The following is a 27,215-nucleotide window of genomic DNA, read 5'->3' as shown; positions in this document are numbered from 1 at the left end:
TTGAATGTTGGCCTGTCTTAGTAGGTTGGGGAAGTTCTCCTGGATGATATCCTGAAGAGCGTTTTCCAACTTGGTTCCATTTTCCCCCTCACTTTCAGGCACCCCAATCACACATAGATTTGGCCTTTTTACATAATCCCATACTTCTTGCAGGCTTTGTTCATTTCTTTTTTTTCTTTTTTCTTTAGATTTCTCTTCTTGCTTCATTTCATTCATTTGATCCTCAATCACTGATACTCTTCCAGTTGATTGAGTCGGTTACTGAAGCTTTTGCATTTGTCACATATTTCTCGTGTCATGTTTTTCATCTCTGTCAGTTCGTTTATGACCTTCTCTGCATTAATTATTCTAGTTATCAATTATTCCACTCTTTTTTCAAGATTTTTAGTTTCTTTGTGCTGAGTACATAATTCCTCCTTTAGCGCTGAGAATTTTGATGGACTGGAGGCTTCTTCTCTCATCTCATCGAAGTCATTCTCCATCCAGCTTTGATCCAGCGATGAGCTGGATTCCTTTGCAGGGGGGGAGATGCGCTGTTATTTTTTGAATTTCCAGCTTTTCTGCCCTGCTTTTTCCCCATCTTTGTGGTTTTATGTGCCTCTGGTCTTTAATTATGGTGACATACTGATGGGGTTTTGGTGTGTGTGTCCTTCCTGTTTGTTAATTTTCCTTCTAACAGTCAGGTTCCTCAGCTGTAGGTCTGTTGGATATTGCTTGAGGTCCACTCCAGACCCTGTTTGCCTGGGTATCAGCAGCTGAAGCTGCAGAAGATAGAATATTGCTGAACAGTGGGTGTACCTGTCTGATTCTTGCTTTGGAAGCTTCCTCTCAGGGGTGTATTCCACTGTGTGAGGTGTGGGGTGTAGGTCTGCCCCTAGTGGGGGAGGTCTCTCAGTTAGGCTACTCAGGGGTCAGGGACCCACTTGAGCCGGCAGTCTGTCTGTTCTCAGATCTCAACCTCATTGTTGGGAGATCCACTGCTCTCTTCAAACAGAGTCATTTGCATCTGCAGAGGTTTCAACTGCTTTGTTGTTGCTGTTGTTTAGCTGTGCCCTGTCCCCAGAGGTGGAGTCTACAGAGACAGGCAGGACTCCATGAGCTGCTGTGATTTCCACCCAGTTCGAGCTTCCCAGCCGCTTTGCTTACCTACTTAAGCCTCAGCAATGGCAGGCACTCCTCCCCCAGCCTCAGTGCTGCCTTGCTGGTAGATCGCAGACTGCTGTGCTAGCAAGGAGGGAGGCTCCATGGGCCTGGGACCCTCCCAGCCATGTGTGGGATCTAATCTGCTGGTGTGCCCGTTTGCTATAGTCCTTGGTAAAGCGTAGTATTGGGGTGGGAGTTACCCGATTTTCCAGGTGTTGTTTGTCTCAGTTCCCCTGGTTAGGAAAAAGGATTCCCTACCCCCTTGCACTTCCCAGGTGAGGCCATGCCTCGCCCTGCTTCAGCTCTCACTGGACGGGCTGCAGCAGCTGACCAGCACTGATTGTCCCGCATTCCCTAGTGAGATGAACCCAGTACCTCAGTTGAAAATGCAGACATCACCTGTCTTCTGTGTCACTCACGCTGGGAGTTGGTGACTGGAGCTGTTCCTATTAGGCCATCTTGCTCCACCTTTGAGCAGTTTTCTAACAGTGTTTGCTTTTAGCGTGTGAAGGTATATTCGGGAGCACATTGAGGTTTATGGTGAAAAAGGAAATATGTTCAGATAGAAATTGGAGAGAAGCATTCCAAGGAACTGTTTGTGATGGGTGCATTCTACTCACAGTGTTATCCCTCTCTCCTCATACATCATCAGGGAAACCCTTTTGGAGAAAAAGATATCAAGCTATATTCATTAGCATATTGACACCCATGGTGAAAAGGAAATAGCTTCAGACGCAAACAGGAAAGAAGCTTTCTGTGAAAGTACTCTGTGTTATGTGTATTCATGTCACAGAGATAAAGCTTTCTTTATATTATGTAGCTTGGAAACTGTCATGGAAAGATCCATGAAGGGACATTAGGGAGCACCTTCAGGACTATGATGAAAAAGGAAATATCATCAGATAAAAACTGGAAAGAAGTTTTCTGTGAATCTGCTTTCTGGTATGTTTATTCATCTCACATAAATAAAGTTTTATTTACATTATGCAGCTAATGTGTGTATTCAACTCATAGAGTTAAATCATTCTTTGGATTGATCAGTTTGAAATCACTGTTCCTGTGAAATCTGAGAAAGGACATTTAGGAACACTTTTTAGAATATCCAGAAAAAGAAATAACCTCAGATAGAAGCCAGAAGGAAGCTTTCTGTGAAACCGCTCTGTGTCATGTGAATTCTACTCACACAGTTAAGCTTCTGTTTTCATTGAGCAGTATTCTAACTCTGTTTTTGTTTAGTCTGCAAAGCGATATTCGGGAGTAGTTTGAGGCTTATAGTGAAAAAGGAAATATGATCAGATAGAAACTGGAGAGAAGCTTTCTGAGGAGCTGCTTTGTGACGTGTGCATTCCACTCACAGAATTATACCCTTCTTCTCATAGAGGATTGGGGAATCCCTTTTGGAGAAAAAGCTACCAGGAGACATTCGGGAGTATATGGACGACTACAGTGAAAAAGGAAATATCCTCAGACAAAAACGGGAAAGAAGATTTCTGTGAAACTGCCTTGAGAAAGACGTGTTTATTCATCTCACATAGATAAAACTTTCCTTATATTATGCAGTTTGGAAACTCCTTCATGGATGGATCCACGATGAGACATTCGGGAGCACATTCAGGCCTATGTTGAAAAAAGAGATATCTTCATTTAAAAACTGGAGAGAAGCTTTCTGAGAAACTGCTTTGTGATGTGTACATTCCACTCAGGGAGTTTTACCTCTTTTCTCATAAGGCAATGTTTGAACACTGTTCCTGTAAAACCAAAAATGTAATATTTTGGAGCGCATGGAAGTCTATTGTGAAAAGTGAAATATCCTGAATTAAAACCCAGAAAGAAGCATTCCAGGAAACTGCTCTCTGACATGTGCATTTATTCCAGAGGGTTAAAGGTTACTGTACACTTCCCAGTTTGGAAAGTCTGTCTTCGAAGATTCTGCAAAGGGATATTACGTGGCGTCCGGAGGCCTGTGGCGAGCAAGGAAATGTCGTCCGTTGAAAACTGGAGAGAAGCTTTTTGAGCAACTGCTTTGTGATGTGTGTATTCATCTCATAGACTTTAATCATTCTTTGCATTTTGCAGTTTGAAATAACTCTTTCTATGGGACCTGAGAAAGGACATTTGGGAACGCTCTTAAGAATATGCTGAAAAAGAAATATGGTTCGATAAAAAACAGAAAGAAGATTTCTGGGAAACTGCTCTGTGTCATGTGAATTCCACTTGCACAATTAAGCTTCTGTTTCATTGACCAGTATTCTAACACTGTTTTAGTTTAGTCAGCAAAGGGATACGCGGGAGTGCTTTGAGGCTTATGGTGAAAATGGAAATATCTTCAGATAGACACTGGAGAGATTTCCGAGGAGCTGCTTTGTGACGTGTGCATTTCACTCACAGAGTTATACTTTTCTTCTCATAGAGGTTTGGGGAATCCCTTTTGGAGAAAAAGCTACCAGAGGACATTCGGGAGTATATGGACAGCTATGGCGAAAAAGGAAATATCCTCAGGCAAATACTGGAAAGAAGCTTTCTGTGAAACTGTTTTGTGATAGATATGATTAATCTTCTCACATAGACAAAACTTTCTTTCTATCATGCTGTATTGAAACTCCGTCATGGATGGATTCACGAAGGGACATTCGGGAGCACATTCAGTCTTATAGTGAAGTAGGAAATATCTTCAGATAAAAACTGGAGAGAAGCTTTCTGAGAAACTGCTTTGTGATGTGTGCATTCTACTCAGGGAGTTATACTTCTTTTCTCATAAGGCAGTGTTTGAACACTATTCCTGTAAAACCGAAAATGTGATATTTTGGAGCACAATGAAGACTATGGCAAAAAGTGAAATATCCTCAAATAAAACCCAGAGAGAAGCGTTCCAAGAAACTGCTCTCTAATATGTGCATTCACTTCACAGAGTTAAAGCTTAGTCTACGTTGCCCAGTTTGGAAACTCTGTCTTTGAGAAATCTGTGAAGGGATATTATGTGCACCCGGAGGCTTGTGGTGAGCAAGGAAACGTCTTCAGATGAAAACTGGAGAGAAGCTTTCTGAGCAACTGCTTTGTGATGTGTATATTCATCTCATAGATTTAAACCATTCTTTGGGCTCAGTAGTTTGAAATCACTGTTTTTGTGGAATCTGAGAAAGGACATTTGGGAACACTCCTTAGAATATAGAGAAAGAAATATCCTCAGGTAAAACCCAGAAGGAAGCTTTCTGTGAAACTGCTCTGTGTCTTCTTAATTCCTCTCGCTCAGTTAAGCGTCTCTTTTAATTGAGCAGTTTTCTAACCCTGTTGCTGTTTAGCATGTGAAAGGATATTCTGTAGTGCTTTGAGGCTTATGGTGAAAAATTAAATATGTTCAGACCGAAACTGGAGGGAAGCTTTCCGAGTAAGTGCTTTGTGACGTGTGAATTACACTTACAGTGTTTTACTTCTCTTCTCATACAGCATAGGGGAAACCCTTTTGGAGAAAAAGGTACCAAGTGATATTCAGGAGCATGCTGATGCCTATGGTGAAATGGGAAATAGCCTCAGACCAAAACTGGAAAGAAGTTTTCTATGAAACTGCTCTGTGATATGTGTATTCATCTCACATAGATAAATCTTTTTTTACATTACACAGCATGGAGACTCTGTCAGGGATGCATCCACGAAAGGATATTCAGGAGCACATTCAGGACTATGGTGAAATAGGAAATATCTTCAGATAAACACTTGAAAGAGGTTTCTGTGAATCTGCTTTTTGCTATGTTTATTCATCTCAGGACGGTAAAGCTTGATTTACATCACACAGCATGGAAACTCTGTCATGGATCGATCTGCAAAGGGACATTCAGGAGCCCATTCAGAACTATGGTGAAACAGGTAATATCTTCAGATAAAAACGGGAAAGAAGCTTTCTGAGAAACTGCTTTGTAACGTGTGCATTCCACTCAGGGAGTTATACCTCTTTTCTCGTAAGGCAGTGTTTGAACTCTGTTCCTGTAAAACTGAAAAAGTAATATTTCGGAGCACTTTGAAGACTATGGCCAAAAGTGAAATGTCCTCACATAACACCCAGAAAGAAGGGTTCCAAGAAACTACTCTCTGATATGTGCATTCATTTAACAGAGTTAAAGCTTACTCTACATTTCCCAGTTTGGAAATCTGTCTTTGAGGAATATGCAAAGGGATATTAAGTGGCAACCAGAGGCCTGTGGTGAGCAAGGAAATGTCCTCCATTGAGAACTGGAGAGAAGATTTCTCAGCAACGCTTTTGTGATATGTTTATTCATCTAATAATTACATCATTCTTTGGATTGAGCAGTTTGAAATCACTGTTTCTGTGGAACCTGAGAAAGGACATTTGGAAACACTCTTTGGAATATGGTGAAAAGTTAATACCTTCAGATAAAAACCAGAAGGAATCTTTCTGTAAAACAGCTCTGTTTTGTGTGAATTCCACTCATGTAGTTAAGCTTCTCTTTTCATTGAGCATTATTCTAATACTGTTATTGTTTAGTCTGCAAAGGGATATTCGGGAGTGCTTTGAGGCTTATGGTGAAAACGGAAATATCTTCAGATAGAAACTGTGGAGAAGCTTTCCAAGGAGCTGTTTTGTGACGTTTACATTCCACTCACAGAGTTATACCTTTCTTCTCATAGAGGATTGGGGAATCCCTTTTGGAGAAAAAGCTACCAAGGGACATTCGGGAGTATATGGATGACTATGGTGAAAAAGGAAATGTCCTCAGACAAAAATTGGAAAGAAGCTTTCTGTAAAACTGCTTTGTGATAGAAATGTGTATTCATCTCACATAGATAAACATGTCTTTCTATTATGGAATTTGGAAACTCTGTCATGGACGGATCCACGAAGGGATATTCAGGGGCACATTCAAGCCAATGGTGAAAACGGAAATATGTCCAGATAAAAACTGGAAACAAGCTTTTCGTATATGTGTTGTTTGCTGTGTTTATTCATCTCATATAGATAAAGTTTTCTTTACATTACTCAGGTTGGAAACTCCATCATGGACGGATCTGCGAAGGGACATTTGGGTGCACATTCAGGACTATGGTGAAAAAGAAAATATCTTCAGATAAAAACTGGAAAGAAGCATTGTGTGAATCTGGTATTTGCTATGTTTATTCATCTCACATAGATAAAGCTTTCTTTACATTGTGCAGCTTGAAAACCCTGTCATGGACTGATCCATGAAGGGACATTGAGAAGCACATTCAGGGCTATGGTGAAAAAGGAAATATCTTCAGATAAAAACGGGAGAGAAGCTTTCTGAGAAACTGCTTTTTGATGTGTGCATTCCACTCAGGGAGTTTTAACATTTTTCTCTTAAGGCTGTGTTTGAACACTGTTCCTGTAAAACCGAGAAAGTGGTATTTTGGAGCACACTGAAGACTATGGTGAAAAGTGAAATATCCTGAAATGAAACTCAGAAGGAAGTGTTCCAAGATACTGCTCTCTGATATGTGCATTCATTTCAGAGAGTTAAAGCTTACTTTACATTTCCCAGTTTGAAAAAACTCTGTCTTTGAGGATTCTGCAAGGGGATATTAAATGGCGACCGGAGGCCTGTGGCGAGCAAGGAAACGTCTTCCATTGAAAACTGGAGAGAAGATTTCTGAGCAGCGTTTTGTGATATGTTTATTATTCTCATAGAGTTAAATCATTCTTAGGATTGAAGAGTTTGAAATCACTGTTTCTGTGGAACCTGAGAAAGGACATTTGGGAACGCTCTTTAGAATATGCTGAAAAAGAAATACCCTCAGATAAAAAACAGAAGGAAGCATTCTGTGAGACTGCTCTGTGTCATGTGAATTCCACTCACACAATTTAGCTTCTCTTCTCTTTGAGCAGCATTCCAATACTGTTTTTCTTTAGTCTGTGAAGGGTTATTCAGGAGTACTTTGATGCTTATGGTGAAAACGGAAATATCTTCAGATACAAACTGGAGAGTCGCTTTCCAAGGAGCTGCTTTGTGACGTTTGCACTCCTCTCAAAGAGTTATACCTTTCTTCTCATGGAAGATTGGGGAATTCCTTTTGGAGAAAAAGCTACCATGGGACATTTGGGAGTATATGGATGGCTATGGTTAAAAAAGAAATCTTGTGAGACAAAAACCGGAAAGAAGCTTTCTCTGAAACTGCTTTTGTGATAGATATGCTTATTGATCTCACATAGATAAAGCCTTCTTTATATTACACAGTTAGGAAACTCCATCATGGACGGATTCGCAAAGGTACATTCGGGAGCACATTCAGGCGTATGGTGAAAAAGGAAATATCTTTAGATAAAAATGAAAGAGAAACTCTGAGAAACTGCTCTGTGATGTGTGCATTCCACTTAGGGAATTATCCCTCTTTTATCATAAGGCAGTGTTTGAACACTGTTCCTGTAAAATCGAAAAAGTGATAATTCGGAGCTCTTTAATGACTATGGCAAAAAGTAAACTATCCTCAATTAAAACTCAGAAAGAGGTGTTCCAAGAAAAAGCTCTCTTATATGTGCATTTATTTCACAGAAATAAAGCTTACTCTACGTTTCCCAGTTTGGAAACGCTCCCTTGAGGAATCTGCGAAGGGATTAATTGTCGCCCAGAGGCCTGTGGTAAGCAAGGAAATGTCTTCCATTGAAAAATGGAGAGAAGCTTTCTGAGCAACTGCTTTGTAACGTGTGTATTCATCTCATAGAATTAAATCATTCTTTGGATTGAGCAGTTTGAAATCAGTTTCTATGGAATCTGAGGAAAGAGAGTTGGGAACACTCTTTAGAATAGGGAGAAAGAAATATCCTCAGATAGAAACGAGAAGGAAGCTTTCTCTGAAACTGCAATGTGTCATATGAATTCCTCTCACTCAGTTAAGGTTCTCTTTCATTGACCCGCTCTCTAACACTGTTTATGTTTAGCGTTCAAACGGATATTTGGGAGTGCATTGAGGCTTCCGGTGAAAAAGGAAATATGTTCAGATAGAAACTGTAGAGAAGCATTCCGAGGAATTATTTGTGACAGTTGCATTTCACTCACAGTGTTATCCCTCTCTTCTTATACATCATTGAGGAAACCCTTATGGAGAAAATGTTATCAAGCTATATTCGTTAGCATATTGACGCCAATGGTCAAAGGGAAATAGCCTCAGACAAAAACTGGAGAGGAGCTTTCTGTGAAACTGCTGTGTGATATGCGTATTCATCTCACATAGATAAAGCTTTCTTTACGTTACGCTGCTTGGAAACTGTAAGGGACGGATCCATGAAGGGACATTTGGGAGCACATTCAGGACTATAGTGAAAAAGGAAATATCTTCAGATAAAAACTGGAAAGAAGCTTTCTATGAATCTGCTTTTTGCTATGTTTATTCATCTCACATAGATGAAGCTTTCTTTACATTACACAGCTTGGAAATTCCATCATGGATGGATCTGCGAAGGGATATTCAGGATCACATTCAGGCCTATGGTGAAAAAGGAAATATCTTCAGATAAAAACTGGAGAGAAGCTTTCTGAGAAACTGCTTTGTGATGTGTGCATTCCACTCAGGGAATTATACCACTTTTCTGATAAGGCTGTGTTTGAACACTGTTCCTGTAAAACTGAAAAAGTGATATTTCAGAGCGCATTGAAGAATATGGCAAAAAGTGAAATATCGTGGAAAAAAAAATCCAGAAAGAAGCGTTCCAAGAAAGTGCTCTCTGATATGTGCATTCATTTCACAGAGTGAAAGCTTACTCTACATTGCCCACTTTGCAAAATCTGTCTTTCACGACTCTGCTAGGGAATATTAAGTGGCACCCGGAGGCCTGTGGTAAGCAAAGAAACGTCTTCCATTGAGAAGTGTAGAGAAGCATTCTGAGCAACTTCCTGTGATGTGTGTTTTCATCTCAAAGAGTAAATCATTCTTGGACTGAGCAGTTTGAAATCACTGTTTCTGTGGAACCTGAGAAAGGACATTTGGGAACGCTTTTTAGAATATGTTGAAAAAGAAATACCCTCAGATAAAACCCAGAAGTTAGCTTTCTGTGAAACTGCTCTGAATCGTCCGAGTTTCCCTCACACAGTTAAGCTTCTCTTTTCATCGAGTAGTATTGTACCATTGTTTTTGTTTAGTCTGCGAAGGGATATTTGGGAGCACTTTGAGGTTTACAGTGAAAACGGAAATATCTTCAGATAGAAACTGGAGAGAAGCTTTTCGAGGATTTGCTTTGTGACATGCGCATTCCACTCACAGAGTTATACCTTTCTTCTCATAGAGGATTGAGGAATCCCTTTTGGAGAAAAGGCTACCAAGGGACATTCGGGGGTATGTGGACAGCTACGGTGAAAAAGGAATTATGTTCAAAGAAAACAGGAAAGAAGCTTCCTGTGAAACTGCTCTGTGATATGTGTATTCATCTCACATAGATAAAACTTTCTCTACATTATGCAGCTTGCAAACTCTGTCATGGACGGATATGCAAAGGGACATTCGGGAGCACATCCTATGGTGAAAATGGAAATACCTTCAGATAAAACCGGAGAGAAGCTTCCTGAGAAACTGCTTTGTGATGTGTGCATTCCACTCCGGGAGTTATACCTCTTTTCTCATGAGGCAGTGTTTGAACACTGTTCCTGTAAAACGGAAAAGTGGTATTTCGGAGCACATTGAAGACTACAGTGAAAAGTGAAATCTCCCCAAATAAAACCCAGAAAGAAGCATTCCAAGAAACTGCTCTCTGATATGTGTTTTCATTTCACAGAGGTAAAGCTTACTTTACATTGCCCAGTCTGGAAACTCACTCTTCGAGTATTCTGCAAAGGGATATTAAGTGGCAACTGGAGGCCTGTGATGAGAAAGGAAATATCTTCCATTGAAAATTGGAGAGAAGGTTTCTGAGCAACTCTTTTGTGATGTTTGTATTCATCTCATAGAGTTAAGTCATTCTTTGGATTGAGCAGTTTGAAATCACTGTTTCTGTGGAATCTGAGAAAGGGCATTTTGGAACTCTCTTTAGAATACTCTGAAAAAGAAATAACCGCAGATAGAAACCAGAAGGAAGCATTCTGTGAAACTGCTCTCTGTCACATGAATTCTGCTCACACAGTTAAGCTTCTCTTTTCATTGAGTAGTATTCTAACACTGTTTTTGTTTAGTCTGCGGAAGGATATTCAGGAGCGCTTTGAGGCTTATGGTGAAATAGCAAATATCTTCTGATAGAAACTGGAGAGAAGCTTTCCAAGGAGCTGCTTTGTAACATATGTATTCCACTCACAGAGCTATACTTTTCTTCACTTAGATGATTGGGGAATCTCTTTTGGAGGAAAAGCTACCATGGGACATTCGGGAGTATATGGACGGCTATGGTGAAATTGGAAATATCCCCAAACAAAACTGGAAAGAAGCTTTCTGTGAAACTGCTTTGTGATAGATATGTTTATTCATCTCACATAGATAAAACTTTCGTTATATTATGCAGTTTGGAAACTCCGTCATGGACGGATCCACGACAGGACATTTGGGAGCACATTCAGGCCTATGGTGAGAAAGAAAATCTCTTCAGATAAAAACTGGTGAGAAGCTTTCTGAAAAACTGTTTGGGATGTGTGCATTCCACTCAGGGAGTTATATCTCTTTTCTCATAAGGCAGTGATTGAACACTGCTCCTGTAAAACAGAAAAAGTGATATTTCGGAGCGCATGGAAGACTATGGCGAAAAGTGAAATATCCTGAAATAAAACCCAGAGAGAAGTGTTCCAAGAAACTGCTCTCTTACGTGTGCATTCATTTCAGAGAGTTAAAGCTTACTCTACATTTCCCAGTTTGGAAAGCCTGTCTTTGAGGATTTTGCGAAGAGATATTAAGTGGTGAACAGAGGCCTGTGGCGAGCCAGGGAAATGTCTTCTGATGAAAACTGGAGAGAAGCTTTCTGAGCAACTGCTTTGTGATGTGTGTATTCTTTTCATAGATTTAAACCATTCTTTGGATTGAGCAGTTTGAAATCAGTGTTTTTTGTGGAATATGAGGGAGGACATTTGGGAACGGTCCTTAGAATATGGAGAAAGAAATATCCTCAGGTAAAATCCAGAAGGAAGCTTTCTGTGAAACTGCTCTGTGTTGTCTTAATTCCTCTTTCTCAGTTAAGCCTCTCTTTTCATTGAGCAATTTTCTGACCCTATTTATGTTTAGCGTGTGAAGGGATATTCAGGAGCAATTTGAGGCTTACAGTGAAAAAGAAAACATGTTCAGACTGACACTGGAGAGAAGCTTTCCGAGGAACTGGTTTGAGAAGTGTGCATTCCACCCAGTGTTATACCTCTCTTCTCATACAGCATCTTGGAAACCCTTTTGGAGAAAAAAGTACCAAGTGATATTCGGGAGCATGCTGATGCCTATGGTGAAAAGGGAAAGAGTCCCAGACAAAAACTGGAAAGAAGCATTCTATGAAACTGCTCTGTGATATGTGTACTCATCTCACATAGATAAAGCTTTCTTTACATTACACTACTTGGAAACTCTGTCATGGAGGGATGCACGAAGGGACATTCAGGATCACATTCAGGACTATGGTGAAAAAGGAAATATCTTCAGATACAAACTGGAAAAAAGTTTTCTTTGAATCTGCTTTCTACTATGTTTATTCATCTCATAGATAAAGCTTTCTTTACATTACACAGCTTGGACACTCCATCATGGATGGATCCGTGAAATGATATTTGGGATCACATTCGGGCCTATGGTGAAATAGGAATTACCATTAAATAAAAACTGGAGAGAAGCTTTCTGAGAAACTGCTTTCTGATGTGTGCATTCCACTCACGGAGTTATACCTTTCTTCTCATAAGGCACTGTTTGAACACTCTTCCTGTAAAACTAAAAAGGTGATATTCAGAGCCATTTGAAGACTATGGTGAAAAGTGAAATGTTGTCAAATAAAACCCGGAAAGAAGCATTCCAAGAAACTGCTCTCTGACATGTGCATTCATTTCACAGAGTTAAAGCTTACTCTACATTTCCCAGTTTGAAAAGTCTGTCTTTGAGGATTCTACAAAGTGATATGAAGTGGCGACTGGAGACCTGTGACGAGCAAGGAAATGTCGTCCATTGAAAACTGGAGAGAAGCTTTCTGAGCAACTCTTTTGTGATGTTTGTATGCATCTCATAGAGTTAAGTCATCTTTTGGATTGAGCAGTTTGAAATCACTGTTTTTGGGGAATCGGAGGAAGGACATGTGGGAGTGCTCTTTAGAAAATGGAGAAGACATTTCCTCTGATAAAAGTCAGAAGGAAGCTTTCTGTGAAACTGCTATGTGTTGTGTGAATTCCTCTCGCTCAGTTAAGCTTCTCTGTTCAAGAGCACTTTCCTAACACTGTTTATGTTTAGCGTGCAAAGGGATTTTCAGGAGTGCTTTGAGGCTTACAGTGAAAAAGGAAATATGGTCAGATAGAAACTGGAGAGTAGCTTTCCGAAGAACAGCTTTGTGACGTGAGCATTCCACTTACAGTGTTATACCTCTCTTCTCATGCAGCATCGGGGAAACCCTTTTGAAGAATAAGGTACCAAGAGATATCTGGGAGCATATTGACACCTCCAGTGAAAAGATAAAGAGCCTCAGACAAAAACTCTAAAGAAGCTTTCTGTGAAACTGCTCTTTGACAGGTGTATTCATCTCACATTGATAAAACTTTCTATACATTACACGGCTTGAAATCTCTGTCATGGACAGACCCGTGAAGGGATATTCAGGAGTACATTCAGGACTATGGTGAAAAAGGAAACATCTTCAGATGAAAATTGAAAAGAAGCTTTCTGTGAATCTACTTTGTGCTACATTTATTCATCTCACATAGATAAAGCTTTCTTTACATTAGGCAGCTTAGAAACTCCGCCATGGACGGATGTGTAAAGTGACATTTGGGAGCACATTCAGGACTATGGTGAAAAGTGAAATATCTTCAGATAAGAACCAGAGAGAAACTTTCTGAGAAACTGCTTTGTGATGTGTGCATTCCACTCAGGGAGTTATACCTTTTTTCTCATAAGACAGAGTTTGAACACTGTTCCTGTAAAACCGAAAAAGTGACATTTCAGAGTGCATTGAAGACTATGGTGAAAAGTGAAATATCCACAGATAAAAAAGAAGGAAGCATTCTAAGAAACTGCTCTCTGAAATATGCATTCATTTCACAGAGTTAAAGCTTACTATACATTGACAGTACGGGAACTCTGTCTTTGAGGAATCTGCGAAGGGATTTAGTGGCGCCTTGAGGCCTGTGGTGAGCAACGATATGTCTTCCGATGAAAACTGGAGAGAAAGTTTCTGAGCAACTGCTTTGTCACGTGTGTATTCTTCTCATAGAGTTATACCAATCTTTGGATTGAGCAGTTTGAAATCACTGTTTCTGTGGAATCTGACAAAGCACATTTGGGAACGCTCGTAGATTATGGAGAATGAAATATCCTCAGATCAAAATCAGAAGGAAGCTTTCTGAGAAACTGCTCTGTGTCTTGTGAATTGCTCTCACTCAGTTAAGCTTCCCTGTTCATTGAGCAGTTTTCTAAAACTGTTTATGTTTAGCATGCAAAGGGATATTCGGGAGCACTTTGAGGCTTATGGTGAAAAAGGAAATATGGTCAGATAGAAACTGGAGAGAAGTTTTCTGAGGAACAGCTTTGTGACCTGTGCATTCCACTCACAGTGTTATACCTCTCTTCTCATACAGCATTGGGGAAATCCTTTTGTGGAAAAAGGTACCAAGGGATATCCGGGAGCATATTGACACCTGTGGTGAAAAGTAAAATAGCCTCAGGAAAAACTGGAAAGAAGCATTCGGTGAAACTGCTCTGTGATATGTGTATTGATCTCACATAGATAAAGCTTTCTTTACATTACACAGCTTGGAAACTCTGTCATGCACGGATTGCGAAGGGACATTTGGGAGAACATTCAGGACTATGGTGAAAAAGAAAGTATCCTCTGACAAAAATTGGAAAGAAGCTTTCTGTGAATCTGCTTTTTGCTAGATCTATTCATCTCACATAGATAAAACTTTCTTTATTTTATGCAGTTTGGAAACTCCGTCATGGATGGATCCACGAAGGGACATTCAGGAGCACATTCAGGCCTATGGTGAAAAAGGAAATAACTTGAGATAAAAACTGGAGAGTAGCTTTCTGAGAATCTGCTTTGTGATATGTGCATTCCACTCAGGGAGTTATACCTCTTTTCTCATAACGTAGTGTTTGAAAACCATTCATGTATATCCAAAAGAGTGATATATCGGAGTGCATTGAAGGCTATGGTGAAAAGACAAACATCCTCAAATAAAACACAGAAAGAAGTGCTCCAGGAAACAGCAGTCTGATATGTGCATTAATTTCACAGAGTTCATTTTTTCTCTATCTTGCCCTGATTGTAAACTCTCTTCTTGAGGAATCTGCAAAGGGATATTAAGTGGCACCCGGAGGCCTCTGGTGATCTAGGAAATGTCTTTCTATGGAAACTGGAGAGAAGCTTTCTGAGCAACAGCTTTGTGATGTGTGTATTCATCACATAGAGTTAAACCATTCTTTGGATTGAACAGTTTGAAATCACTGCATCTGTGAAATCTGTTGTAGGACATTTGGGAACACTCTTTAGAATATGGAGAAAGAAATATCCTAAGATAAAAACCAGAAGGAAGCTTTCTGTGAAACTGCTATGCATCATGTGAATTCCTCTCGTTCAGTTAAGTTTCTCTTTTCATTGAGCTGTTTATTACCACTCTTTACGTTTACCGTGCAAAGGGATATTCGAGAGTGCTTTGAGGCTTATGGTGAAAAAGGAAATATGTTCAGATAGAAGCTGGAGAGAAGTTTTCTGAGGAACTGCTTTGTGATGCGTGCATTCCACTCACAGTGTTATTACTCTCTTCTCATACAGATTCTGGGAATCCCTTTTGGACGAGAAGGTACCAAGGAATATTTGGGGGCATATTGACTAATATGGTGAAAAAGGAAATAGCCTCAGACTAAAACTGGAAAGAAGCTTTCTGTGAAACGGCTCTGTTGTATGTGTATTCATCTCACATAGATAAAATTTTCTTGATGTTACACAACTTGGAAACTCTGTTATGGACGCATCCGTGAAGGGACATTCAGGAGTAAATTCAGGAGTATGGTGAAAAACGAAGTATTTCACATGAAAAATGGAAGGAAGCTTTCTGTGAATCTACTTATTGCTATGCTTATTCATCTCACATTGACAAAGGTTTCCTTACATTACACAGCTTGGAAACTCTGTCATGGATGGATCTGCGAAGGGACATTCGGGAGTACATTCAGGCCTATGTTGAAAATGGAATTATCTTCAGAAAAATACTGGACAGAAACTTTCTGAGAAACTGCTTTGTGACGTGTGCATTCAACTCAGGGAGTTATACCTCTTTTCTCATAAGGCAGTGTTTGGACACAGTTACTGTAAAACCGTAAAAGGGATAATATGGAGTGCTTTGAAGACTATGGCGAAAAGTGGAATATCCTAAAATAAATCCCAGAAAGAAGCATTCCAAGAAATACTCTTTGATATGTGCATTCATTTCAAAGAGTTAAAGTAGGCTCTACATTGCCCAGTTTGGAAACTCTGTCTTTGAGGAATTTGCAAAGGGATATTAAGTGGCTCCCAGAGGCCTGTGGTGAACAAGGATATGTCTTACATTGAAAACTGGAGAGAAGCTTTCTGAGCAGCTGCCTTGTGATGTCTGGATTATTCTCATAGTGTTAAATCCTTCTTTGCATTGAAGAGTTTGAAATCACTGTTTCTGTGGAACCTGAGAAAGGACATTTGGGAACGCTCTTTAGAATATGCTGAAAAAGAAATACCCTCAGATAAAAACCAAAAGGAAGTTTTCCGTGAGACTGCTCTGTGTCGTGTGAATTCCACTCACACAGATGAGCTTCTCTTCTCATTGGACAGTATTCTAACACTCTTTTTCTTTAGTCTGTGAAGGGATATTCGGGAGTACTTTGAGGCTTATGGTGAAAACATAAATATCTTCAGATAGAGAGTGGAGAGAAGCTTTCCAAGGATCTTCTCTGTGACGTGTGCACTCCTCTCAAAGAGTTATACCTTTCTTCTCATAGAGGATTTGGGAATCCCTTTTGGAAAAAAAGCTACCATGGGACATTTGAGTGTATATGGATGGTTATGGTTAAAAAATAAATATCCTCAGACAAAAACTGAAAAGAACGTTTCTCTGAAACTGCTTTTGTGATAGATATGCTTATTGATCTCACATAGATAAAACCTTCTTTATATTACATAGTTAGGAAATTCCGTCATGGACAGATCTGCATAGGGACATTTGGGAGCACACTCAGGCCTATGGTGAAAAAGGAAATATCTTTAGATAAAAACGGAGGAGAAACTCTGAGAAAGTCCTTTGTGATGTGTGCAATCCACTCAGGGAGTTATTCCTCTTTTGTCATGAGGCAATGTTTGAACACTGTTCCTGTAAAACCGAAAAGGTGATAATTCGGAGCTCTTTAAAGACTATGGTGAAAAGGGAACTATCCTCAATTAAAACACAGAAAGAGGCGTTCCAAGAAAATGCTCTCTTATATGTTCATTTATTTTAGCGAAATAAAGCTTACTCTACATTTCCCAGTTTGGAAACTCTCCCTTGAGGAATCTGCGAAGGGATATTAATTGGTGCCCGGAGGCCTGTGGTGAGCAAGGAAATCTCATCCATTGAAAATTAGACAGAAGCTTTCTGAGCAACTCTTTTGTGATGTTTGTATTCATCTCATAGAGTTAAATCATTCTTTGGATTGAAGAGTTTGAAATCACTGTTTCTGCGGAATCTGAGAAAGGACATTTGGCAACGTTCTTTAGAATATCCTGATAAAGAAATAACCTCTGATAGAAACCAGAAGGAAGCTTTCTGTGTAACTGCTCTGTGTCACGTGAATTCTGCTCACACAGTTAAGCTTCTCTTTTCATTGTGAGGTATTCTAACATTGTTTTTGTTTAGTCTGCGAAGGGATATTCGGGAGTGCTTTGAGGCTTATGGTGAAAAACGAAATATCTTCAGATAGAAACTGGAGAGAAGGTTTGCGAGGAGTTGCTTTGTGACATGTGCATTCCACTCACAGAATTATACCTTTCTTCTCATACAGGATTGGGAGTCGCTTTTGGAGAAAAAGCTAACAAGGGACATTTGTGAGTATAGGGATGGCTATTTTGAAAAAGGAAATATCATCAGACAAAAATTGGAAAGAACTATTTTGTGACACTGTTTTGTGAAATATACGTTTATTCATCTCATATAGATAAAACTTTCCTTATATTACGCAGTTTGGAAACTCCGCCATGGACAGATCCACGGAAGGACATTCAGGAGCACATACAGGCCTATGATGAAAAAGGAGATAATTTCAGATAAAAACTGGAAAGAAGCCTTTGGAGAAACTGCTTTGGGATGTGTGCATTCCACTCAGGGAGTTATACTTCTTTTCTCATAAGGCAGTGTTTGAACACCGTTCCTGTAAAAACAAAAAAGTAATATGTCGGAGCACATTGAAGACTATGGCAAAAAGTGAAATATCCTCAAATAAAACCCAGAAAGAAGCGTTCCAAGAAACTGCTCTCTGACATGTGCATTCATGTCACAGAGTTAAAGCTTACTCTACATTTCCCACTTTGGAAAATCTCTCTTTGAAGATTCTGTGAAAGGATATAAAGTGGTGACTGGAGGCCTGTGGCAAGCAAGGAAATGTCTTCTGTTGAAAAGTGGAGAGAAGCTTTCTGAACAACTACTTTGTGATGTGTGTATTCATCTCATAGAGTTAAATCATTCTTTGGATTGAGCAGATTGTAATCACTCTTTCTGCGGAACCTGAGAAAGGACATTTGGGAACGCTCTTAATAATATGCTGAAACAGAAATACCCTCTGATAAAAACCCAAAGGAAGCTTTCTGTGAAACTGCTCTGTGTCGTGTGAATTCCACTTGCACAGTTAACCTTCTGTTTTCACGAGCAGTATTCTAACACTGTTTAAATTAGTCAGTTAAGGGATACTCAAGAGCGCTTTGAGGCTTATGGTGAAAATGGAAATATCTTCAGATAGAAACTGGAGAGAAGCTTTCCGAGGAACCTACTTGTGACGTGTGCATTCCACTCACAGTATTATACCTCTCCTCTCATACAGCATCGGGGAAACCCTTTTGAGGAAAAAGCTACCAGGGACATTCGGGAGTATATGGACGACTATGGTGAAAAAGGAAATATCCTCAGAAGAAACCTGGAAAGAAGCTTTCTGTGAAACTACTCGGTGCATTTGCATTCATCTCACATAGATAAAGCTTTATTTATATTACGCAGCTTGTAAACTCCGTCATGGATGGATCCGCAAAGGGACATTCGGGAGCACGTTCAGAACAATGATGAAAAAGGAAACGTCTTTAGATAAAAACTGAACAGTAGCTTTCTGTGAATCTGCTTTTTGCTCTGTTTATTCATCTCACATATTTAAAGCTTTCTTTACATTACACAGCTTGGAAACTCCGTCATGGTCAGATCTGCGAAGGGACATTTGGGAACACATCAGGACTATGGGGAAAATGGAAATATCTTCACATAAAAACTGGAAAGAAACTTTCTGTGAATCTGGTTTTTGCTAGGTTTATTCATCTCCCATAGATAAAGCTTTCTTTATATTACGCAGCTTGGAAACTCTGTCATGGACGAAACCACAAAGGGACATTCGGGAGCACATTCAGGCCCATGGTGAAAAAGGAAATAGCTTCAGATCAAAACTGGAGAGAAGCTTTCTGAGAAACTGCTTTGTGATGTTTGCATTCTACTCCCGGAGTTAAACCTCTTTTCTCATAAGGCAGTGTTTGAACACTGTTCCTGTTAAACCGAAAAAGTGATATACGGAGCACATTGAAGACTATGGCAAAAAGATAAATATCCTCAAATAACACCCAGAAAGAAACCTTCCAAGAAACTGCTGTCTGATTTTTGCATTCATTACACAGAGTTATAGTTTACTCTACATTGTCCAGTTTGGAAACTCTGTCTTTGAGAAATGTGTGAAGGGATATTAAGTGGCTCCAGGAGGCCTGTTTTGAGCAAGGAAATGTCTTCCATTGAAACCTGGAGAGAAACTTTCTGAGCAGCTTCCTTGCAATGTGTGTATTATTCTCATAGAGTTAAGTCGTTCTTTGGATTGAAGAATTTGAAATCACTGTTTCTGTGGATCCTGAAAATGGACATTTGGAAACGCTCTTTAGAATATGCTGAAAAAGAAATACCCTCAGATGAAAAACAGAAGGAAACATACTGTGAGACTGCTCTGTGTCGTGTGAATTCCACTCACACTGTTCAGCTTCTCTTCTCAATGAGGAGTATTCTAACACTGATTTTCTTTTGTTTGTGAAGGGCTATTCAGGAGCACTTTCAGGCTTATGGTGAAAATGGAAAGATTTTCAGATACAAACTGGAGAGAAGTATTCCAAGGAGCTGCTTTGTGAGGTGTGCACTCCACTCACAGAGTTATACTCTTCTTCTCATAGAGCATTGGGGAATCCCTTTTGGAGAAAAAGCTACCAAGGGACATTCGGGAATATATGGATGGCTATTGTGAAAAAGGAATTATAATCAGACAAAATTGGAAAGAAGATTTCTGTGAAACTGCTCTGTGATAGATATGCTTATTGATCTCACATAGATAAAAACATTTTATATCATGCAGCTAGGAAACTCCATCATGGACGACTGCACGAAGGGATATTCGGGAGCACATTCAGGCCTATGGTTAAAAAGGAAATAGCTTCAGATAAAAACAGGAGAGAAACTCTGAGAAACTGCTTTGTAAAGTGTGTATTCTACTCAGGTAGTTATACCTCTTATCTCATAAGGCAGTGTTTGAACATTGTTCCTGTAAAACCGAAAAAGTCATATTTCAGAGCGCTTTAAAGACTATGGACAAAAGTGAACTATCCTTAAATAAAATCCAGAAAGAAGCATTCTAGGAAAACACTGCCTTATATGTGTATTTATTTCACAGAAATAAAGGTCACTCTACGTTTCCAAGTTTGGAAACTCTCTGTTGAGGTATCTACGAAGAGATATTAGTTGGTGCTGGGAGACCAGTGGTGAGCAAGCAAATGTCTTCCGTTGAAAACTGGAGAGAAACTTTCTGAGCACCTGCTTTGTGACGTGTGTATTCATCTCATAGAGTTAAATCATTCTTTGGATTGAGCAATTTGAAATCACTGTTTCTATGAAATCTGAGGAAGGACGTTTGGGAATGCTCCTTAGAATATGTAGAAAGAAATATCCTCTGATAAAAACCAGAAGGAAGCTTTCTGTGAAACTGCTATGTGTCGTGTGAATTCCTCTCGCTCAATTAAGGTTCCCTTATTCATTCAGCAGTTCTCTAACACTGTTTATGTTTAGCGTTCGAAGGGATATTCAGAAGTGCTTCAAGATTTATGGTGAAAAAGGAAATATGTTCAGATAGAAACTGGAGAGAAGTTTTAAGAGGAACTGATACGTGACATGTGCATTCCACTCACAGTGTTATACCTCTCTTCTCATACAGCTTCAGGGAAACCCTTTTGGAGGAAAAGGTACCAAGGGGTATTAGGGGGCATATTGATGAATATTGTGAAAAGGGAAATAGCCTCACAGTAAAACTGGAAAGAAGCTTTCTGTGAAACTGCTCTGTGATATGTGTATTCTTCTCACATAGTTAAAGCTTTCTTTACATTACACAGCTTGGAAACACTGTCATGGACGGATCAGTGAAGGGACATTCCGGAGAATATTCGGGACTCTGGTAAAAAAAGAATTATCTTAGATAAAAACAGGAAAGAAGCTTTCTGTGAGTTTGCTTTTTGCTATGTTTATTCGTCTCACGTTGATAAGGCATACTTTACATTACGCAGCTTGGAAAATCTGTCATGGATGGATCTGCGAAGGGACATTCGGGAGTGCATTCAAACCTATGCTGAAAATGGAAGTATCTTCAGATAAAAAATGGAGAGAAGCTTTCTGAGAAACTGCTTTGTGATGTGTGCATTTCACGCAGGGAGTTATACCTCTTTTCTCATAAGGCAATGTTTGAACATTGTTCCTGTAAAACCAAAAAAGTGATATTAGAGAGCGCATTGAAGACTATGGCGAAAAGTGAAATATCCTCAAATAATACCCAAAAAGAAGCATTCCTAGAAACTGCTCTCTGATATGTGCATTCATTTCACAGAGTGAAAGCTTACTCTACATTGCCCAGTTTGGAAATTCTGTCTTTGAGGAATCTGCGATGGGATATTTTGTGACTACTGGAGGCCTGTGGTGAGCAAGGAAATGTCTTCTGTTGAAAACTGTAGAGAAATTTTTTGAGCAGCTGCTTTGTGATGTGTGTATTATTCTCATAGAGTTAAATCATTATTTGGATGGAAGAGTTTGAAATCACTGTTTCTGTGCAACCTGAGAAAGGACATTTGGGAATGCTCTTTAGAATATGTTGAAAAAGGAATACCCTCAGAAAAAAACAGAAGGACGCTTTCTGTGAGACTTCTCTGTTTAGTCTGCGAAGAGATATTTTTTGGAGCTCTATGAGGCTTATGGTGAAAACGGAAATATCTTCAGATAGAAACTGGAGAGAAGCTTTCCGAGGAGCTGCTTTGTGACGTGTGCATTACACTCACAGTGTTATACCTCTCTTCTCATACAACATTGGGGAAACCCTTTCTGTGATATGGCTCTGTGATGTGAGTATTCATCTCACACAGATAAAGTGTTCTCTACATTATGGAGCTTGGAAACTCTGTCAGGGATGGATCCATGAAGGGACATTCCAGAGCACATTCAGGACTGTGATGAAAAAGGAAATATCATCAGATAAAAACTGGAAAGAATCTTTCTGTGAATGTGCTTTTTGCTATGTTTATTCATCTCATATAGCTAAACCTTTCCTTACATTAAACAGCTTGGAAACTCCATCATGGTTGGATCTGTTGAGGGATATTCGGGATCACATTTGGGCAAATGGTGAAAAAGGAAATATCATCAGATAAAAGCTGGAGAGAAGCTTTCTGAGAAACTGCTTGGTGATGTGTGCCTTCTACTCAGGGTGTTGTACCTTTCTTCTCATAAGGCACTGTTTGAACACAGTTCCTGTAAAACTAAAAAAATGTTATTCAGAGAATATTGAAGACTATGGTGAATAGTGAAATTTCGTCAAATAAAACCTGGAAAGAAGCATTCCAAGAAACTGTTCTCTGACATGTTCATTCTTTTCACAGAGGTAAAGCCTACTCTACATTTCTGAGTTTGGAAAGTCTGTCTTTTAGGATTCTGCGAAGGGATATTAAGTGGCAACTGGAGGCCTGTGGTGAGCAAGGAAATGTCTTCTGTTGAAAATTGAAGAGAATCTTTCTGAGCAACTTTTTTGTGATGTTTGTATGCATCTCATAGAGTTAAATCATTCTTTGGATTGAGCAGTATGAAATCACTGTTTCTGTGGAATCTGAGAAAGGACATTTGGGAACGCTCTTTAGAATATGGAGAAAGAAATATACTCAGGTAAAATCCAGAAGGAAGCTTTCTGTGAAACTGCTCTGTGTCGTGTGAATTCCTCTTGCTCAGTTAAGCTTCTCTTTTCATTGAGCAGTTTTCTAACACTGTTTATCTTTAGCGTGTGAAGGGAAATTCAGGAGCACTTTGAGGCTTACATTGAAAAAGAAAATATGTTCAAATAGAAACTGGAGAGAAGCTTTCTGAGGAACTTCTTTATGACCTGTGCATTCCACTCAGAGTGTTTTACCTCTCTTCTCATACAGCATTGGGGAAATCCTTTTGGAGGAAAAGGTATAAAGGGCTATTCAGGAGCATATTGGCACCTTTGGTGAAAAGGGAAATGTGTTCACACAAAAACTGGAAAGAAGCTTTGTGTGAAACTGCTCTGTGATATGTGTATTCACCTCATATAGATAAAACTTTCTTTATGTTACACAGCTTGGAAACTCTGTCATGGATAGATTTGTGAAGGGACATTTGGGAGCACATTCAGTAGTATAATGAAAAAGGAAATATCTTCAGATAAAAACTGGAAATAAGCTCTCTGTGAATCTGTTTCTTGTAATGTTCATTCACCTCACATAGATAAAGCTTTCATTACATTACACAGCTTGGAATCTCTGTCATGGGCATATCTGCAAAGGGACATTTGGGAGCACATTCAGGACTATGTTGAAAATGGAAATATATTCAGATGAAAACTGAATAGAAGCCTTCTGTGAATCTGCTTTTTGCTATGTTTATTCATTTCACATTGGTAAAGCTTTCTTTACATTACACAACTTGGAAACTCCGTCATGGATGGATCCGCAGAAGGACATTCGGTAGCTCATTCAGGCCTATGATGAAAAGGAAAATATATTCAGATAGAAACTGGAGAAAAACGTTTCGAGGAACTACACTGTGATGTGTGCATTGAACTCACAGTATTGTATCTCTTGTATCATAGATCATCGGGGCAACACTTTTGGAGAAATAGGTACCAAGGGATATTCGGGAGCATACTGACCACTACGGTGAAAAGAGAAATAGCCTCAGACAAATACTGGAAAGAAGCTTTCTGTGAAACTTCTCTGTGATATATGTATTCATCTCACATAGAAAAAGCATTTTTTACATTACTCTGCTTGGAAATTCTCTCAGGAACAGTTCTGCGAAGGGACATTCGGGAGCACATTCAGGACTATGGTGAAAAACGAAATATCTTCAGATAAAAAACGGAAAGAAGCTTTCTGTGATTCTGCTTTTTGGTATGTTTATTCATCTCATGTAATTAAAGCTGTCTTTACATTACGCAGCTGGAAACTCTGTCATGGAGGGATCCATGAAGGGACATTCGGGATCACATTCAGGACTATGTTAAAAAAGGAAATGTCTTCAGATAAAAACTGTAAAGAAGCTTTCTGTGAATCTGCTTTTGCTATGTTTATTCATTTTACATAGAGAAAGTTTTCTTCACATTACATAGCTTGGAAACTCTGTCATGGACGGATCCGCGAAGGGACATTCAGGAGAACATTCAGGCCTATGGTTAAAAAGGAAATAACTTGAGATAAAAACTGGAGAGTAGCTTTCTGAGAATTTGCTTTGTGATGTGTTCATTGCACTCAGGGAGTTATACCTCTTTTCTCATAAGGAAGTGTTTGAACACCATTCATGTAAAACCGAAAAAGTGGTATTTCGGAGCGCATTGAAGACTATAGCAAAAAGTGAAACATCCTCAAATAAAATACAGAAAGAAGCGTTCCAGGAAACAGCTCTCTGATATATGCATTAATTTCACACAGTTAAAGTTTGCTCTACGTTGCCCAGTTTGGAAACTCTGTCTTTGAGGAATATGCGAAGGGATATTAAGTGGCGCCCGGAGGCCTCTGGTGAGCTAGGAAATGTCTTCTGATGGAAACTGGAGAGAAGCTTTCTGAGATACTGTTTTGTGATGTGGGTATTTATCTCATAGAGTTAACCCATTCTTTGGATTGAGTAGTTTGAAATCACTGTATCTGTGGAATCTGAGGAAGGACATTTGGGAACGCACTTTAGAATATGGAGAAAGAAATATCCTCAGATAAAAACCGGAAGAGAGCTTTCTGTGAAACTGCTATGTGTCTTGTGAATTCCTCTCCCTCAGTTAAGCTTCTCTTTTCATTGAGCTGTTTTCAACCACTGTTCATGTTTAATAGGCAAAGGGATATTCGAGAGTGCTTTGAGGCTTATGGTGAAAAAGGAAATATGTTCAGATAGAAACCAGAGAGAAGCTTTCCGAGGAACTTCTTTGAGACGTGTTCATTCCACTCACAGTGTTATACCTCTCTTCTCAGACAGCATCGGGGAAACGCTTTTGGAGGAAAAGGTAACAAGGGATATTTGGGGGCATAATGATGAATATGGTGAAAAGGAAAATAGCCTGAGACTAAAACAGGAAAGAAGCTTTCTGTGAAACTGCTCTGTGATATGTGTATTCTTCTTACATGGATAAAGCTTTCTTTATATTAGGCAGCTTGGAAACTCTGTCATGGATGGATCTGCGAAGGGACATTCAGAAAACATACTGCACTATGCTGAAATAGGAAATATCTTCAGATAAAAACTGGAAGAAGCTTTCTGTGAATCTGCTTTTTGTTATGCTTATTCATTTCACCTTGATAAAGCTTTCTTTACATTACGCAGCTTGGAAACTCTGTCATGGACGGATTGCGAAGGGACATTCAGGAGTACATTCAGGCCTATGCTGAAAATGGAAATATCTTCAGATAAAAACTGGAGCAAAGCTTTGTGAGAAACTGCTTTGTGATGTGTGCTTTCCACTCAGGGAATTATACCTCTTTTCTCTTAAGGCAGTGTTGGAACCACATTGAAGACTATAGAGAAAAGTGGTATATCTTAAAATAAAACCGAGAAAGAAGCATTCGAAGAAACTGCTCTCAGATATGTGCATTCATTTCACAGAGGTAAAGCTTACTCTACATTGTCCAGTTTGGATATTCTGTCTTTCAGGAATCTGCGAAGAGATATTAAGTGGTGCCTGGAGGCTTGTGGTGAGCAAGGAAATGTCTTCCGATCAAAACTGGAGAGAAACTTTCTGAGCAACTACTTTGTCACGTGTGTATTCATCTCATAGAGTTAAATCATTCTTTGGATTGAGCAGTTTGAAATCACTGCTTCTGTAGAATCTGAGGAGGAACATTTGGGAAAGATCTTTAGATATAGAGAAATAAATATCCTCAGATAAAAACCAGAAGGAAGCTTTCTGTGAAACTGCTGTGTGTCATGTGAATTCCTCCCACTCAGTTAAGTTTCTCTTTTCATTGGTTAGTTTTCTAACAGTGTTCATATTTAGCGTACGAAGGGATATACGGGAGCACTTTGAGGCTTATGGTGAAAAAGAAAATATGTTCAGATACAAACTGGATAGAAGCTCTCCACAGAACTGTATTGTGATGTGTGCATTCCACTCAGAGTGTAATAACTGTCCTCTCATACAGCATTGGGGAAACCCTTTCTCTGATACTGTTCTGTGATATGTGTATTCATCTCACATATATAAAGCTTTCTCTATATTACACAGCTTGGAAACTCTGTCAGGGACGGATTCACGAAGGAACATTCAGGAGCACATTCAGGACTATGGTGAAAAAGGAAATATCTTCAGGTAAAAACTGGAGAGAAGTTTTCTGTGAATCTGGTTTTTGCTATGCTTTCTCATCTTATATAGATAAAGCTTTCATTACATTACACAGCTTGGAAACTCCACCATGGATGGATCCGTGAAGGGATATTCGGGATCACATTCGGGACTATTGTGAAAAAGGAAATATTATGAGATAAATACTGGAGAGAAGATTTCTGAGAAACTACTTGGTGATGTGTGCATTCCACTCAGGGAGTTATACCTTTATTCTCATTAGGCACTGTTTGAACACATTCCTGTAAAACTAAAAAAGTGATATTCACAGCACATTGAAGATGATGGCAAAAGTGAAATGTCGTCCAATAAAACCCAGAAAGAAGCATCCCGAGAAACTACTCTCTGACATGCAAATTTATTTCACAGAGTTAAAGTTCACTCTACATTTCCCAGTTTGGAAAGTCTGTCTTTGAGGATTCTGCGAAGGGATATTAGGTAGCATCCGGAGGCCTGTGGTGAGCAAGGAAATGTCTTCCATTGAAAATTGAAGAGAAGCTTTCTGAGTCACTCTTTTGTGATGTTTGTATTCATCTCATAGAGTTAAATCATTCTTTGGATGGAGCAGTATGAAATCACTCTTCCTTAGAATTCTGAGAGAGGACATTTGGGAATGCACTTTAGAATATCTTGAAAAAGAAATAACCTCAGATAGAAACCAGAAGGAAGTTTTCTGTGAAACTGCTATGTGTCATGTGAATTCCGCTTGCACAGTTAAGCTTCTGTTTTCATTGAGCAGTATTTTAACACTGTTTTTGTTTATTCTGTGAAGGTATATTTGGGAGCACTTTGAGGCTTATGGTGAAAAAGGAAATATCTTCAGATAGAAACTGGAGAGAAATGTTCCGAGGAGC

The sequence above is a fragment of the Macaca fascicularis genome, chromosome 3 (assembly GCF_037993035.2).
Source record: "Macaca fascicularis isolate 582-1 chromosome 3, T2T-MFA8v1.1".
Taxonomy (NCBI): domain Eukaryota; kingdom Metazoa; phylum Chordata; class Mammalia; order Primates; family Cercopithecidae; genus Macaca; species Macaca fascicularis.
This window is presented reverse-complemented; position numbering follows the sequence as displayed.